At 50.6% G+C, this 14943-nt stretch overlaps 1 non-coding gene across 1 annotated transcript; it reads right to left on the reverse strand.

The window, feature by feature from the left end:
• Positions 1 to 733: 733 nt before the first annotated feature.
• Positions 734 to 808, reverse strand: TRNAT-AGU. Its single transcript has one exon. It is a non-coding gene; the product is annotated as a tRNA-Thr (tRNA).
• Positions 809 to 14943: the final 14135 nt, after the last annotated feature.

The raw sequence follows: 14943 nt of genomic DNA on the forward strand, positions 1-14943 counted from the left end.
AGTGGAAGAGATGCCAAAATAGTGATCTCCAGGGCCTGCAGACATCAAACTATCAGGAATTCTGCGCACAGAGAGGACCCTGCAAGTGGAAAATGCCTTTGGAAAAGACCCTTCTGTCCCCAGCTGTGGTCGTACAGTGCTTAGTGCTCTGCGTTGTGGCCTCAAGAGCCATGGATGCAAGTTGAGTTATGGCGACCTTTTCCTTGTCTCCAGGTTTCTTAGGTGCCTCTTTCCAACACTTGTCAGAAAAAACTACCGGTTTCTTTTGGAAGCATTGCAAGGCAGAGGCAGTCCTCTCTGTTTCCTCAAAAATTGACCAAAAGGTGGGAGGAGTGGACACATTTGGCAAGGCACTACTGGGTGCTGCATCTCTAACCTCCACTTTACCTGGCAGGTGCCTCTGGGACTTTTCTCCCAGCTGCTCCATTTTTCATCAGTGACAATCAAAAGGAAGATGACATGACATCTGTGTGCAGACATCCCCAGCGAATCACAAGGACGTGTGGTGCAGACTCTTGTGTTGCAGCAATTGCAGTTGAAGCAACCACCATGCTAATGCCAGTCACAGCAGCCTTTTCATCAACTCCAGGCTTGTGATTTGATTCTTTCCAATGTTTCTCTCCAAAGAAACCTTTTCCTTAGCAAGCAATTACTTGGATACCAAGGGAGGTCTCTTCTGTTTCCTGGAAAGACACAGGAAAATGTGAGCAGAGCAGATGAAAGCCATAGAACAAGGCACCACTGGGAGTTGAACCCAGGATCTCCTCTTTACTAGACAGGTGCTTTAAGCCAGCTAAGCCATGGTGCCTGCCTCAAGAAAGTATTTGCCACTGTTCCTTTTGATGGTCCAGGACAGCACCTGCAAATTCCAAACTACAGACGTTCCCCATTTCCCTCAAGACTTGCAAGGAAGAACTGTCAGGCCAAGCCAGGATCTCCTGGTTACTAGGAAGACACTTCAACCAGCTCTTCCCAAAGATCACTATCCAGAGACCTTTAAACAGCCACTGCAGATGTTCACCGACAAAGAGATGCCAAAATGGAGTTCTCCACTGCCTGCAGCCATCACACTACCAGGAGTTCTGTGCACAGAGAGGCCCCTGCTGGTGGGAAAGGCTTTGGTAGAGACTCTTCTGACACCAGCCGTTCTCATAGACTGTTTAGCACTTTGTGTTGTGGCTTCAGCATCCACGGACGCCAGTTTAGTTGGGGGACATTTTTCCTGTCTCCACATTTGTCTAATGGCTCCTTTCAACACTTGTCACCAAAAAGACCTGTTTCTTTTGCAAGCGATGTACAGCTAGGCAAAGGCAGTCTTCTCCATTTCCTCAAAAATCACCAAGCTGTGGGGAGAGGAGACACATTCAGCCAAGCTGGATCCTGAATCTCCTCTTTATTCAGCAGGTGTCTGTGAAGGACACAAATCTCCACTGTGTAGAGGTCAAGAATAGGACTTTATTACACACAGTGCTGGCGGAGTGGGCTTATTAGGCTCAGAGACACTGTTAATTAATTAATTACAATAGAATATATAGATTTTCCACGGCGGGGGAAAGTGACAGGCTAGGCAGTTCCACACCCTGGGACAGGTTTTGCAGCAAGACAGGATAAGCACATTTGCCAATGGTTAACAGATTAGATAATGTCTCCACCCATGGTCTCAAGTTAGCAAGTTAACATTTCATTAATACTTTGATAAAATGTTATTAGTATAAAATATATATGTTGAATTCTGATTTGGGGTCCATAGGAATGGAGCAACTCCTTTGATTGTCCAACAGGTACATTCCTAGGGGTTAAAGAAAAGGAACAGTTAAAGTATATGGCAATAAAGATAGTTTTCTGTGTGTCTTAAGGCAGGCACTGGTCCCTTGGAAGGGAGGTGGAAGGATGCCATATCTTATACTGCAGCAAAGAATCCTGTGGCACCTTATAGACTAACAGAAGTTTTGCAGCATGAGCTTTCGTGGGTGAATACCCACTTCTTCGGATGCAAGCAGTGGAAATTTCCAGGGACAGGTGTGTATATATAAGCAAGCAAGAAGCAAGCTAGAGATAACGAGGTTAGATCAATCAGGGAGGATGGGGCCCTGTTCCAGCAGCTGAGGTGTGAAAACCAAGGGAGGAGAAACTGGTTCTGTAATTGGCAAGCCATTCACAGTCTTTGTTTAGTCCTAAGCTGATGGTGCCAAATTTGCAGACGAACTGGAGCTCAGCAGTTTCTCTTTGAAGTCTGGTCCTAAAGTTTTTTTGTTGTAGGATGGCCACCTTAAAATCTGCTATTGTGTGGCCAGGGAGGTTGAAGTGTTCTCCTACAGGTTTTTGTATATTGCCATTCCTAATGTCTGATTTGTGTCCATTTATCCTTTTCCTTAGAGACTGTCCAGTTTGGCCGATGTACATAGCAGAGGGGCATTGCTGGCATATGATGGCATATATTACATTGGTGGACGTGCAGGAGAATGAACCGGTGATGGTGTGGCTGATCTGGTTAGGTCCTGTGATGGTGTTGCTGGTGTAGATATGTGGGCAGAGTTGGCATCGAGGTTTGTTGCATGGGTTGGTTCCTGAACTAGAGTTACTATGGTGCGGTGTGCAGTTGTTGGTGAGAATATGCTTCAGGTTGGCAGGTTGTCTGTGGGCGAGGACTGGCCTGCCACCCAAGGCCTGTGAAAGTGTGGGATCATTGTCCAGGATGGGTTGTAGATCCCTGATGATGCGTTGGAGGGGTTTGAGCTGGGGACTGTATGTGATGGCCAGTGGAGTCCTGTTGGTTTCTTTCTTGGGTTTGTCTTGCAGAAGGAGGTTTCTGGGTACACATCTGGCTCTGTTGATCTGTTTCCTTATTTCCTCGTGTGGGTACTGTAGTCTTGAGAATGCTTGGTGGAGATTTTCTAGGTGTTGGTCTCTGTCTGCGGGGTTAGAGCAGATACGGTTGTACCTCAGTGCTTGGCTGTAGACAATGGATCTTGTGGTGTGCCCGGGATGGAAGCTGGAGGCATGAAGGTAGGCATAGCGGTCGGTAGGTTTTCGGTATAGGGTGGTGTTAATGTGACCACCACTTATTTGCACCGTGGTGTCTAGGAAGTGGACCTCCCGTGTAGATAGGTCCAGGCTGAGGTTGATGGAGGGGTGGAAGCTGTTGAAATCATGGTGGAATTTTTCCAGAGTCTCCTTCCCATGGGTCCAGATGATGAAGATGTCATCAATGTAGCGTAGGTAGAGAAGGGGCGTGAGTGGACGGGAGCTGAGGAAGCGTTGTTCCAGGTCGGCCATAAAAATATTGGCATATTGTGGGGCCATGCGGGTGCCCATAGCGGTGCCACTGATCTGGAGATATATATTGTCATTAAATTTGAAATAGTTGTGTGTGAGGATAAAGGCACAGAGCTCAGCAACCAGTTGTGCTGTGGCATCATCAGGGATACTGTTCCTGATAGCTTGTATTCCATCATTGTGTGGGATGTTTGTGTAGAGAGCCTCTACATCCATGGTGGCTAGGATGGTGTTTTCTGGAAGGTCACCAATGCATTGTAGTTTCCTTAGGAAATCAGTGGTGTCACGGAGATAGCTGGGAGTGCTGGTAACATAGGGTCTGAGTAGAGAGTCCACATATCCAGACAGTCCTTCAGTGAGAGTTCCAATGCCAGAGATGATGGGGCGTCCAGGATTTCCGGGTTTGTGGATCTTGGGTAGTAGATAGAATAACCCTGGTCGGGGTTCTAAGGGTACGTTGATTTGTTCCGGTGCTAGTGTAGGGAGTGTCCTGAGTAGATGGTGCAGTTTCTTAGTGTATTCCTCAGTGGGATCTGAGGGAAGTAGCCTGTAAAATTTGGTATTGGAGAGTTGTCTGGCGGCCTCCTTTTGGTAGTCAGACCTGTTCATGATGACAACAGATTTGATTATAATGTCAGGATGGTTTCTGAGGCTGTGGATGGCATTGCGTTCTGCACGACTTAGGTTGTGAGGCAAGCGATGTTGTTTTTCCACAATTTCTGCCTGTGCACGTCGGCGGAAGCATTCAATGTATAGGTCCAGACTGTCATTTCGACCCTCAGGAGGAGTCCATGTGGAGTTCTTCTTCCTGTGCTGTTGGTGGGAGGGTAACTGTGTATCAGTGCGCTGTTCAGTGTTGTCCTGGAAGTATTCTTTGAGTCGGAGACGGCGAAAGTAGGCTTCCAGATCGCCGCAGAACTGTATCATGTTGGTGGGGGTGGCAGTGACAATATATATCTCCAGATCAGTGGCACCGCTATGGGCACCCGCATGGCCCCACAATATGCCAATATTTTTATGGCCGACCTGGAACAACGCTTCCTCAGCTCCCGTCCACTCACGCCCCTTCTCTACCTACGCTACATTGATGACATCTTCATCATCTGGACCCATGGGAAGGAGACTCTGGAAAAATTCCACCATGATTTCAACAGCTTCCACCCCTCCATCAACCTCAGCCTGGACCTATCTACACGGGAGGTCCACTTCCTAGACACCACGGTGCAAATAAGTGGTGGTCACATTAACACCACCCTATACCGAAAACCTACCGACCGCTATGCCTACCTTCATGCCTCCAGCTTCCATCCCGGGCACACCACAAGATCCATTGTCTACAGCCAAGCACTGAGGTACAACCGTATCTGCTCTAACCCCGCAGACAGAGACCAACACCTAGAAAATCTCCACCAAGCATTCTCAAGACTACAGTACCCACACGAGGAAATAAGGAAACAGATCAACAGAGCCAGATGTGTACCCAGAAACCTCCTTCTGCAAGACAAACCCAAGAAAGAAACCAACAGGACTCCACTGGCCATCACATACAGTCCCCAGCTCAAACCCCTCCAACGCATCATCAGGGATCTACAACCCATCCTGGACAATGATCCCACACTTTCACAGGCCTTGGGTGGCAGGCCAGTCCTCGCCCACAGACAACCTGCCAACCTGAAGCATATTCTCACCAACAACTGCACACCGCACCATAGTAACTCTAGTTCAGGAACCAACCCATGCAACAAACCTCGATGCCAACTCTGCCCACATATCTACACCAGCAACACCATCACAGGACCTAACCAGATCAGCCACACCATCACCGGTTCATTCTCCTGCACGTCCACCAATGTAATATATGCCATCATATGCCAGCAATGCCCCTCTGCTATGTACATCGGCCAAACTGGACAGTCTCTAAGGAAAAGGATAAATGGACACAAATCAGACATTAGGAATGGCAATATACAAAAACCTGTAGGAGAACACTTCAACCTCCCTGGCCACACAATAGCAGATTTTAAGGTGGCCATCCTACAACAAAAAAACTTTAGGACCAGACTTCAAAGAGAAACTGCTGAGCTCCAGTTCGTCTGCAAATTTGGCACCATCAGCTTAGGACTAAACAAAGACTGTGAATGGCTTGCCAATTACAGAACCAGTTTCTCCTCCCTTGGTTTTCACACCTCAGCTGCTGGAACAGGGCCCCATCCTCCCTGATTGATCTAACCTCGTTATCTCTAGCTTGCTTCTTGCTTGCTTATATATACACACCTGTCCCTGGAAATTTCCACTGCTTGCATCCGAAGAAGTGGGTATTCACCCACGAAAGCTCATGCTGCAAAACTTCTGTTAGTCTATAAGGTGCCACAGGATTCTTTGCTGCAGTATAAGATATGGCATCCTTCCACCTCCCTTCCAAGGGACCAGTGCCTGCCTTAAGACACACAGAAAACTATCTTTATTGCCATATACTTTAACTGTTCCTTTTCTTTAACCCCTAGGAATGTACCTGTTGGACAATCAAAGGAGTTGCTCCATTCCTATGGACCCCAAATCAGAATTCAACATATATATTTTATACTAATAACATTTTATCAAAGTATTAATGAAATGTTAACTTGCTAACTTGAGACCATGGGTGGAGACATTATCTAATCTGTTAACCATTGGCAAATGTGCTTATCCTGTCTTGCTGCAAAACCTGTCCCAGGGTGTGGAACTGCCTAGCCTGTCACTTTCCCCCGCCGTGGAAAATCTATATATTCTATTGTAATTAATTAATTAACAGTGTCTCTGAGCCTAATAAGCCCACTCCGCCATCACTGTGTGTAATAAACTCCTATTCTTTTCCTCTACACAGTGGAGATTTGTGTCCTTCACAGACACCTGCTGAATAAAGAGGAGATTCAGCATCCAGCTTGGCTGAATGTGTCTCCTCTCCCCACAGCTTGGTGATTTTTGAGGAAATGGAGAAGACTGCCTTTGCCTAGCTGTACATCGCTTGCAAAAGAAACAGGTCTTTTTGGTGACAAGTGTTGAAAGGAGCCATTAGGCAAATGTGGAGACAGGAAAAATGTCCCCTAACTGAACTGGCATCTCTGGATGCTGAAGTCACAACACAAAGTGCTAAACAGTATATGAACATGGCTGGTGTTAGAAGAGTCTCTACCAAAGCCTTTCCCACCAGCAGGGGCCTCTCTGTGCACAGAACTCCTGGTAGCATGATGGCTGCAGGCAGTGGAGAACTCCATTTTGGAATCTCTTTTGTGGTGAACATCTGCAGTGGCTGTTTAAAGGTCTCTGGATAATGATCTTTGGGAAGAGCTGGCTGAAGTGTCTTCCTAGTAACCAGGAGATCCTGGCTTGGCCTGACAGTTCTTCCTTGCAAGTCTTGAGGGAAATGGGGAACGTCTGTAGTTTGGAATTTGCAGGTGTTGTCCTGGACCATCAAATGGAACAGTTGCAAGTATTTTCTTGAAGCAGGCACCATGGCTTAGCTGGCTAAAGTACCTGTCTAGTAAACAGGAGATCCTGAGTTCAACTTCCAGTGGTGCCTTGTTCTATGACTTTTGTCTCCTCTGCTCACATTTTCCTGTCTCTTTCCAGGAAACAGAAGAGACCTCCCTTGGTATCCAAGTAATTGCTTGCTAAGGAAAAGGTTTCTTTGGAGAGAAACATTGGAAAGAATCAGATCACAAGCTTGGAGCTGATGAAAAGGCTGCTGTGACTGGCATTAGCATGGTGGTTGCTTCAACTACAATTGCTGCAACACAAGAGCCTGCGCCACACGTCCTTGTGATTCTCTGAGGATATCTGCACACAGATGTCATGTCATCTTCCTTTTGATTGTCACTGATGAAAAATGGAGCCGCTGGGAGAAAAGTCCCAGAGGCACCTGCCAGGTAAAGTGGAGGTTAGAGATGCAGCACCCAGTAGTGCCTTGCCAAATGTGTCCACTCCTCCCACCTTTTGGTCAATCTTTTGAGGAAACAGAGAGGACTGCCTCTGCCTTGCAATGCAAATGCTTCCAAAAGAAACCGGTCATTTTTTCTGACAAGTGTTGGAAGGAGGCACCTAAGAAATGTGGAGACAAGGAAAAGGTCGCCATAACTCAACTTGCATCCATGGCTCTTGAGGCCACAACGCAGAGCACTAAGCACTGTACGACCACAGCTGGGGACAGAAGGGTCTTTTCCAAAGGCATTTTCCACTTGCAGGGTCCTCTCTGTGCGCAGAATTCCTGATAATTTGATGTCTGCAGGCACTGGAGATCACTATTTTGCCATCTCTCTCACTGTTCCAGTGAACATCTGCTGTGGTTGTTGAAAGTCTGTGATGGGATCTATGGGATGCAACCTGAACAGTGGGACCCCTGAGCTCCCTCTCACACTATGATGCTGTGAGGAGCTGTGAATCTCTGGCAGATATTGCACTTACACAGACATCCACAGGTAGGGACACATCCAGCTGAGTTGCATGAATGCTTCTCCCAGACACTCATAACACTAATGGTAGATAGAAAGCCTCCCGCCAATTTCCCCCAGCTCTGCAGCCTTGCGCCCCTGGATCATACCATCTTGCCTTAATCAGAAGCCTGATCAGTGTGAGTTTATTACGCAGGGTCCACCCCTCCCTCACTGTGAATCGTACATGAACCAGCCTTGTAATGGAGCTGCGATTTCCCAAGAACTTCAAGCAAAATACACCAGTTTAAGTACAGCATAAAACAGATTTATTAACTACAGAAAGATGGAGTTTTAAGGATTATAAGTGGTAGGCATAAAAGAGCAAAGTAAGTTACCATGGAAATTAAAGATAAATTCACAATCTAAACTTTACACCTTATTACACTAGGCCGTAGTTAGGTTATGCCACAGGAAGGCTTAATGCTCGAGCTGCAGCACATGCTGGGCAGGCTCTAGGCCGGGCTCCCCATGGCAGGAGAGAAGAAGAAGACTCGGCCCCTGGAGGGGCAGGCTGGGGCTTCCTGGATCCCATTTGCTCACAGCCAGTCCCCCGCCCCCACCCCCAAGTCATTAATGGTGCCCCCAGGTCAGCCAGAATGGAGCAGCGGTTTTCACTCCACCAAGTCCACTTATGGCTTACAGGCAACTCCCAGACCCACCATGTCAGCCAGAAAGGAGCCCACTCAGCCTCGCCATTGCTGCTTTTCCTTCCCCCCAGAACCCTGCTTCTCCTGGGCTGCAAGGAGCCACCCCTGTGAAGCCAAGAGGCAGGCACAGGATTCTGCCTCCCAGCAGCCAACCGCACCTCCCCCGCTTTGCAGAACGAATGGTGATGCTCTACTCACCCCATTTAGCCGCAATGATGTGCTTACTTTCTGCCCTGCCTTCCTCAGCTTGACTTTCCTCTTTTGCCCCATTCCTGCCTCACTTCCTCCTTTGGCAAGTCACGCAGAGGAGGCCAGCAGGAAGAGCCGGCCTCCACCGGCCAACCTCCAACAGCAGAGGAGGCCAAGCCACAAGCCTCCAAAAGGTGACACCGCACTCCTCCAGGTTCTCCAGCCTGATGCCAAGGTGCTTTCTCCACTGCTGTCAGCACCCTCTGTCATGCGGGGGTTGGAGTTATCCCACAGACAGGCCAATAGGAGAAGGAGGAGGCCTTCCTGAACAGCAAGGGGATCTGGGAAAAGGAAGCCAGCATGTTTCTGAACCAGGGACCTTTTGCATGTTAGGCAAACATGATAACCACTACACTACAGAAACTCCATCTGCTTGGCTCTTGCTCACCCTGGCACAGACCGATGGACAAACCTGGAGAAAGTGGTGGCAGCCCTTCAATAGGTCAGCTGGCAGAGCAGAGGACTGGAGCGGGCACTCAGGAAGTCGTCCTTACGTTGCCCTTGTGACTCCAGCTTGAGGGAGAGCTGCTTTTTCTTCCCCTTGCTGACAAAGAGCAAGAGAAGAATGAAAGGTCAGGTGGGCCAACTCGGTGCAGAAGCCCATGCTGCCTTTTCCTACTGCATAGCCTGAAATGAGGGACTCGTGGCAGTTAAAAGAACTGCTGCACTTTCAGAAAACATCCCACCCGTGCACAAAGGGGGATAGACGAGCCTGTTAGTCTAGCACGCTCCCAACTGAACTACTTCAGCAGCTGCTCGGTTTCTTTTTGGCCTCCTGCTTTTCTGTCTGGGATGTTGTTGTCAGCTGTGGCACAGAGAAAGGACATCATTGCGAGCGGCCCATGAAGACAAGATTCACTTTTGCCTTCCTTGCTCGGCTTTACTCGCTTCCTCGCCCTATTCCAGCCTTAGTTCCTGGGTTACCTGAAGGCGACGGGGGGCCAGCAGTACCAGGAGGAAGTTGGGCAGCTAGACCCTGGTGGCAAAAGTCCTGCCGCCACTTGCCACCCCACTCTCTTCTTCCAGCGTCACATATTGGCCACCAGGGACTTGGGGCCCAGCAGCGCAACGGAAGGCAGTGGACAGAGCCACCCTCGCCTTGAAGCTCCGGCTCATTAAACCACATCTTCAGTCGCTGATGGCCAATGAGAGACTGACATCGCTTGCTATTTTAGCACTTTAAAATGCCATTGGCCAATCTTTGGATCTCTTTAATGCTGCGCTTCAGTTCATGGGGGAAAGGTGAGAGAAGCGACCTTTCAACTAAAGGCCTGGGGTTAACATCCTAACGCTGTCTCCTACTGTCACACTATTTAATACCGGCCCACCCTGGGCTGGTGAGTGCTCCATTGCTAGATGTTAGTACATTTCACTTACTGTCAAAATAAAAAAGTTTCTATATGCTTAAAGAAAATGCATTTGTTTTATTTGCTTATATATGGCATGAATAAATACAGGTTTACAGAACCTAGCCTGCAAATTTATCATCTTATATGACAGAGAAAATCATGCATCGAAATTGTGCGTCAAAATCATGAGCTGAGCTACAAATGCAATGAAAAATAAGATATTCAAAATTTTAACATATGGGGGGGGCACCAATGACACGTCTTGCCTGGGACGCCACTTGGTCTAGGGGAGGCCCTGTCAGGGAGAACAGGAGTTAGTCTCACACGCCTATTTCCAGGCTGTAATCTGTGGGCGCCCTGCTCTGGGGGAGGGATCGCGGTAGCCCAGACTCAGGGCTGGAACAGGCCCCGGATTGAGGGGGTGGCTGCAGGGTTTACAGCGCTCTGATGTCTCAGACAATGTGTCTCTCCCAAAGCCTCAGATCTGTGTCTCCCAAAGGCTCCTGCGCTGCCTCCGCTCCTCTCACAGTCTACAGCAAGGAGCAGCAACAAGGGTCAGGGATGAGCTATAGGGCACTAGGTGGGTGGCCAAGGCTTCAGGAGCCCAGAGCGTTTGCCTGTCTGGGCATTTTGGCTGAGACCTCAGGGACACATTGTGAGGCAGAATCCCAGACATCTTATGAAAGGAGCATAAGGACGTAAGGACGTAGGAACGGCCAGACTGGGTCAGACTGGGTCCATCTAGCCCAGTATCCTGTCTTCCCTTAGCGGCCAAAGCCAGGTGCCCCAGAGGGAATGAACAGAACAGGGAATCGCCAAGTGACCCATCCCCTGTCGCCTATTCCCAGCTCCTGGCCAACAGAGACTAGGGACACCACCCTTGCCCATCCTGGCTCAGAGCATGTCCTCCATGAATCGATTTAGCTCTTTTTTTTAAACCCTGTTATAGTCTTGGCCTTCACAACCTCCTCTGGCAAGGAGTTCCACAGGTTAACTGTGCGTTGTGTGAAAAAATACTTCCTTTTGTTTGTTTTAAACGGGCTGCCTATTAATTTCATTTGGTGACCCCTAGTTCTTGTGTTATGAGAAGGAATAAGTAACACTCCTTATTTACTTTCCCCACACCAGTCATGATTTTATAGACCTCTAGCATATTTCCCCTTAGTCAGCTTTTCTCCCAGCTGAAAAGTCCCAGTCTTGTTATTCTCTCCTCATATGGCAGACACTCCATACCCGTTTCTGAACCTTTTCCAATTCCAATACATCTTTTTTAAGATGGAGCAACCATATCTGCACGCAGTATTCAAGATATGGGCGTACCATGGATTTATACAGTGGCAATAAGATTTTCTCTCTTATTCTCTATCCCTTTCTTCATGATTCCCAACATTCTGTTCGCTTTTTGCCTGCCGCTGCCCATTGATTGGATGTTTGCAGAGAACTAGCCACAGTGACTCCGAGATCTCTCACTTGAGTTGGAACAGCTATTTTACATCCCATCGTTTTCTATGTGTAGTTGGGATCATGTTTGCCAATGTGCATCACTTTGCATTGATCAACATTGAATTTCATCTGCCGTTTTGTTGCCCTTTCACCCAGTTTTGTGAAATCTCTTTTTAGCTCCTCCCAGTCTGCTTTGGACTTAACTATCCTCTGTAGTTTTGGATCATCCGCAAATTTTGTCACCTCGCTGTTTAGCAGATCGTTTATGAAGATGTTGACTAGTCCCAGTACAGGACCACTAGTTACCTGTTTCCATCCTGAAAACTGTCCATTTATTCCTACCCTTTGTTTCCTGGCTTTTAACCAGTTATTGATCCACGTGAGGACCTTCCGGAGGTGAACGTAAGCTGGTACATTCCGGTATGAGGTCCTGGCAAGAGCGGGTACGCTGTGCCAGCCCGGCCCGGCTTCACCAGGCTGGTGATTTAAAGGGCCCAGGGCTCCCTGCAGCCTCCCAAGCCCCCCTGGCGGAGCCCAGGGGAGCAAATCACTGCCCTGGAACGCTGCTCTCTCCCACGCTACGAACACAGAGCAGGGGCGGCGGGAGCTTCCTTACAGTGGGGGGGGTCACTATTGTCTGAACTGTAGCACTCCCATGAAAACCCTTCCCCAAGGACCCACACTCACACCACCTCTCCCCCCGAGGCCACACCCACAGAATGCCTCTCCCCCCCCAAGACTCCCCCTTTCCCCCCTCCATCATTTGTCCTAACAGCCAGTTAAGAGTGGTGGGGCCACGGTCCTCTAAACCCCCTGTTCCAGCACCCCTGACACAGAGCTCAGCAGCAGCAGTGTGTGTGTGTGCGACAGAGGCTGCTGTGCTGAGCTGAGCCAGTGAGGGAAGCGGGGGCTGATGTTGGGGCTGCCCCCTCCCCCTGCCTCAGGCCTGGTTGCTTGCAGCAGCTGTCTGAACACAGAGACAGTGTGCGACACACTCCCTCTCCCCACACACACACACACACAGTCTCTACCCCGCCACGCACACTGCAGTTGAAAAGCAGCTGGCAATCTAGTAAGATGCCCATGGAACGGTGGGATAGAGAAACCGGCATCATGTGATGCTGTACCAGCCCATGAGGCATTGCAAATCCTTCCCAAAGCACCCTGAAGCCAGTTGCACAGCTACCCACAGTGCACTGCTCTCTGTGGCCATCCAAGATTCTAGCATGGATGTGCTCTGGTGACACAAGGGGCATAGTGTGGACATGCAGCAGCTGTTTAATTAAAACACTTTAAAGCCGCATTACCCAATAGTGTAGACACAGCTTGAGAGTGAGACAAGACCCAGCTCCCTTGAAACTAAAGAACCACAACTTTCTCTGTAGTTGGCAGGATTTGAACCTGCGCAGGGAGACCCCAATGGATTTCTAAGCCGTTGCCTTAACCACTCAGCCACAACTACTTAGTTGAGAAGGGTCTCTCACTGCACTCTAGTTCTGTTCTCACTGAGTGATCAATTCCAGTTGTTTCCTCAGACCAGCTCCCTCAGCACACACACTGCCATGCCATTGTGTAAGTGTGTCCATGGCTGAACTGCAAGAATTCCTGCTCATTTCCCTTCTGGCTGGAGCATGGTTAGAGTGTGTTTGTGGTCAATGGCGTTGCTGTAGATTGTTGTCCATTTCCTGCCTTGATCATTCAGACAGTCCCTTTCCTGCCATATCCCCAGCACATCAGTGATCGCAATAGCAGGGGGCAGGTTTTCTCTGGGGCACTGAGCTTTGCCAGGGGGTTGGTGGCTCCTTTCTTTCCTCACCCTGGAGTAAACTCAGCTTTTAATTCCATCCTTGATGTTTCATGGAATAACAACAGACGACCGAGGAAAGAGGTGGGCAGGGTGGGTCTCAGGGGAGGGACAGAGAGGTGGGGGCGGTGGGCAGGGTGGGTCTCAGGGGAGGGGCAGAGAGGTGGGGGCGGTGGGCAGGGCGGGTCTCAGGGGAGGGGCAGAGAGGTGGGGCGGTGGGCGGGGCGGGTCTCAGGGGAGGGGCAGAGAGGTGGGGGCGGGGGGCGGGGCGGGTCTCAGGGGAGGGGCAGAGAGGTGGGGGCGGTGGGCAGGGCGGGTCTCAGGGGAGGAGCAGAGAGGTGGGGGCGGTGGGCAGGGCGGGTCTCAGGGGGGTGGGCAGGGTGGGTCTCAGGGGAGGGGCAGAGAGGTGTGGGCCCTGGGCAGGGCGGGTCTCAGGGGAGGGGCAGAGAGGTGGGGGCGGTGGGCAGGGCGGGTCTCAGGGGAGGGGCAGAGAGGTGGGGGCGGTGGGCAGGGCGGGTCTCAGGGGAGGAGCAGAGAGGTGGGGGCGGTGGGCAGGGCGGGTCTCAGGGGAGGGGCAGAGAGGTGGGGGCGGTGGGCAGGGCGGGTCTCAGGGGAGGGGCAGAGAGGTGGGGGCGGGGGGCAGGGCGGGTCTCAGGGGAGGGGCAGAGAGGTGGGGGCGGTGGGCAGGGCGGGTCTCAGGGGAGGGGCAGAGAGGTGGGGGCGGTGCGCAGGGCTGGTCTCAGGGGAGGGGCAGGGAGGTGGGGGCGGTGGGCAGGGCGGGTCGCAGGGGAGGGGCAGAGAGGTGGGGGCAGCAGGCAGGCCTTGGGGTAGGGGGTGGAGAGGCAACAGGAGGCCTTCAGGGAGGAGAGGAGCGAGCAGAAGGTGGACCAGCAGGCCTCAGCCACAGTGGAAGAGCAGGGCTGGGAAGTGGCCAATGGGAGTGAGGGCGGAGCACAGTGGGGCCTCAGAGGGAGGAGAACGAGGGAAGGGGGTGGAGGGGGCAGGGCCGCCCAGGGGATTCAGGGGGCCTGGGGCAAAACAATTTTGGGGGCCCCTTCCATAAAAAAAAGTTGCAATACTCTAGAATCCTGTATTCTCCTGGGGGCCCTGCAGGGCCTGGGGAAAATTGCCCCCCCTGCCCCCCCCCCGGGCAGCCCTGCCCTCAGCCTCTCCTCGTAAGTCCCCTGCCCCCTAATCATTTTTGTTGCCCTCCCCTAGACTCTCTCCAACTTGTTTCTGTAGTGGGGGGGGGAAAAGCTGGACGCAATGCTCCAGATGTGGCCTCCCCAGTGCCGAATAGAAGGGAATAATCACTTCCCCCGATCTGCCGGCAATGCTCCTACTGACCCAGCCAATACGACCAGGTACCCATATTGAATGCAGACCCAGCAATATTTGATAAATTGGTTACTGTCCATTCAGGAGGTTATTTCCCACCTATTCATAAATAATGAAGATGCTCTAAGCGGAGGGGAGAGAGCTGTCCCGTCCGTGTAGTTAATCCATCTCCCTGAGAGGTGGTAGCTATGTCGCTGGGGGAAGCTATGTGGGTGGGTGTGCAAGCTGTGGTGTTTACATGGATCTATAAGTTTAATCAAACCCCATTTTTAAAAGCACTGTGGTCTGGGAACAGAACAGGAGATCGCTGAGGCAGGGCCTGTCCTTCAATATCTTTAAGATCTCTGACTTACCTATGCAGCAGTCAT

This window comes from Mauremys mutica, unplaced genomic scaffold (genome assembly GCF_020497125.1).
Source record: "Mauremys mutica isolate MM-2020 ecotype Southern unplaced genomic scaffold, ASM2049712v1 Super-Scaffold_100036, whole genome shotgun sequence".
Taxonomy (NCBI): domain Eukaryota; kingdom Metazoa; phylum Chordata; order Testudines; family Geoemydidae; genus Mauremys; species Mauremys mutica.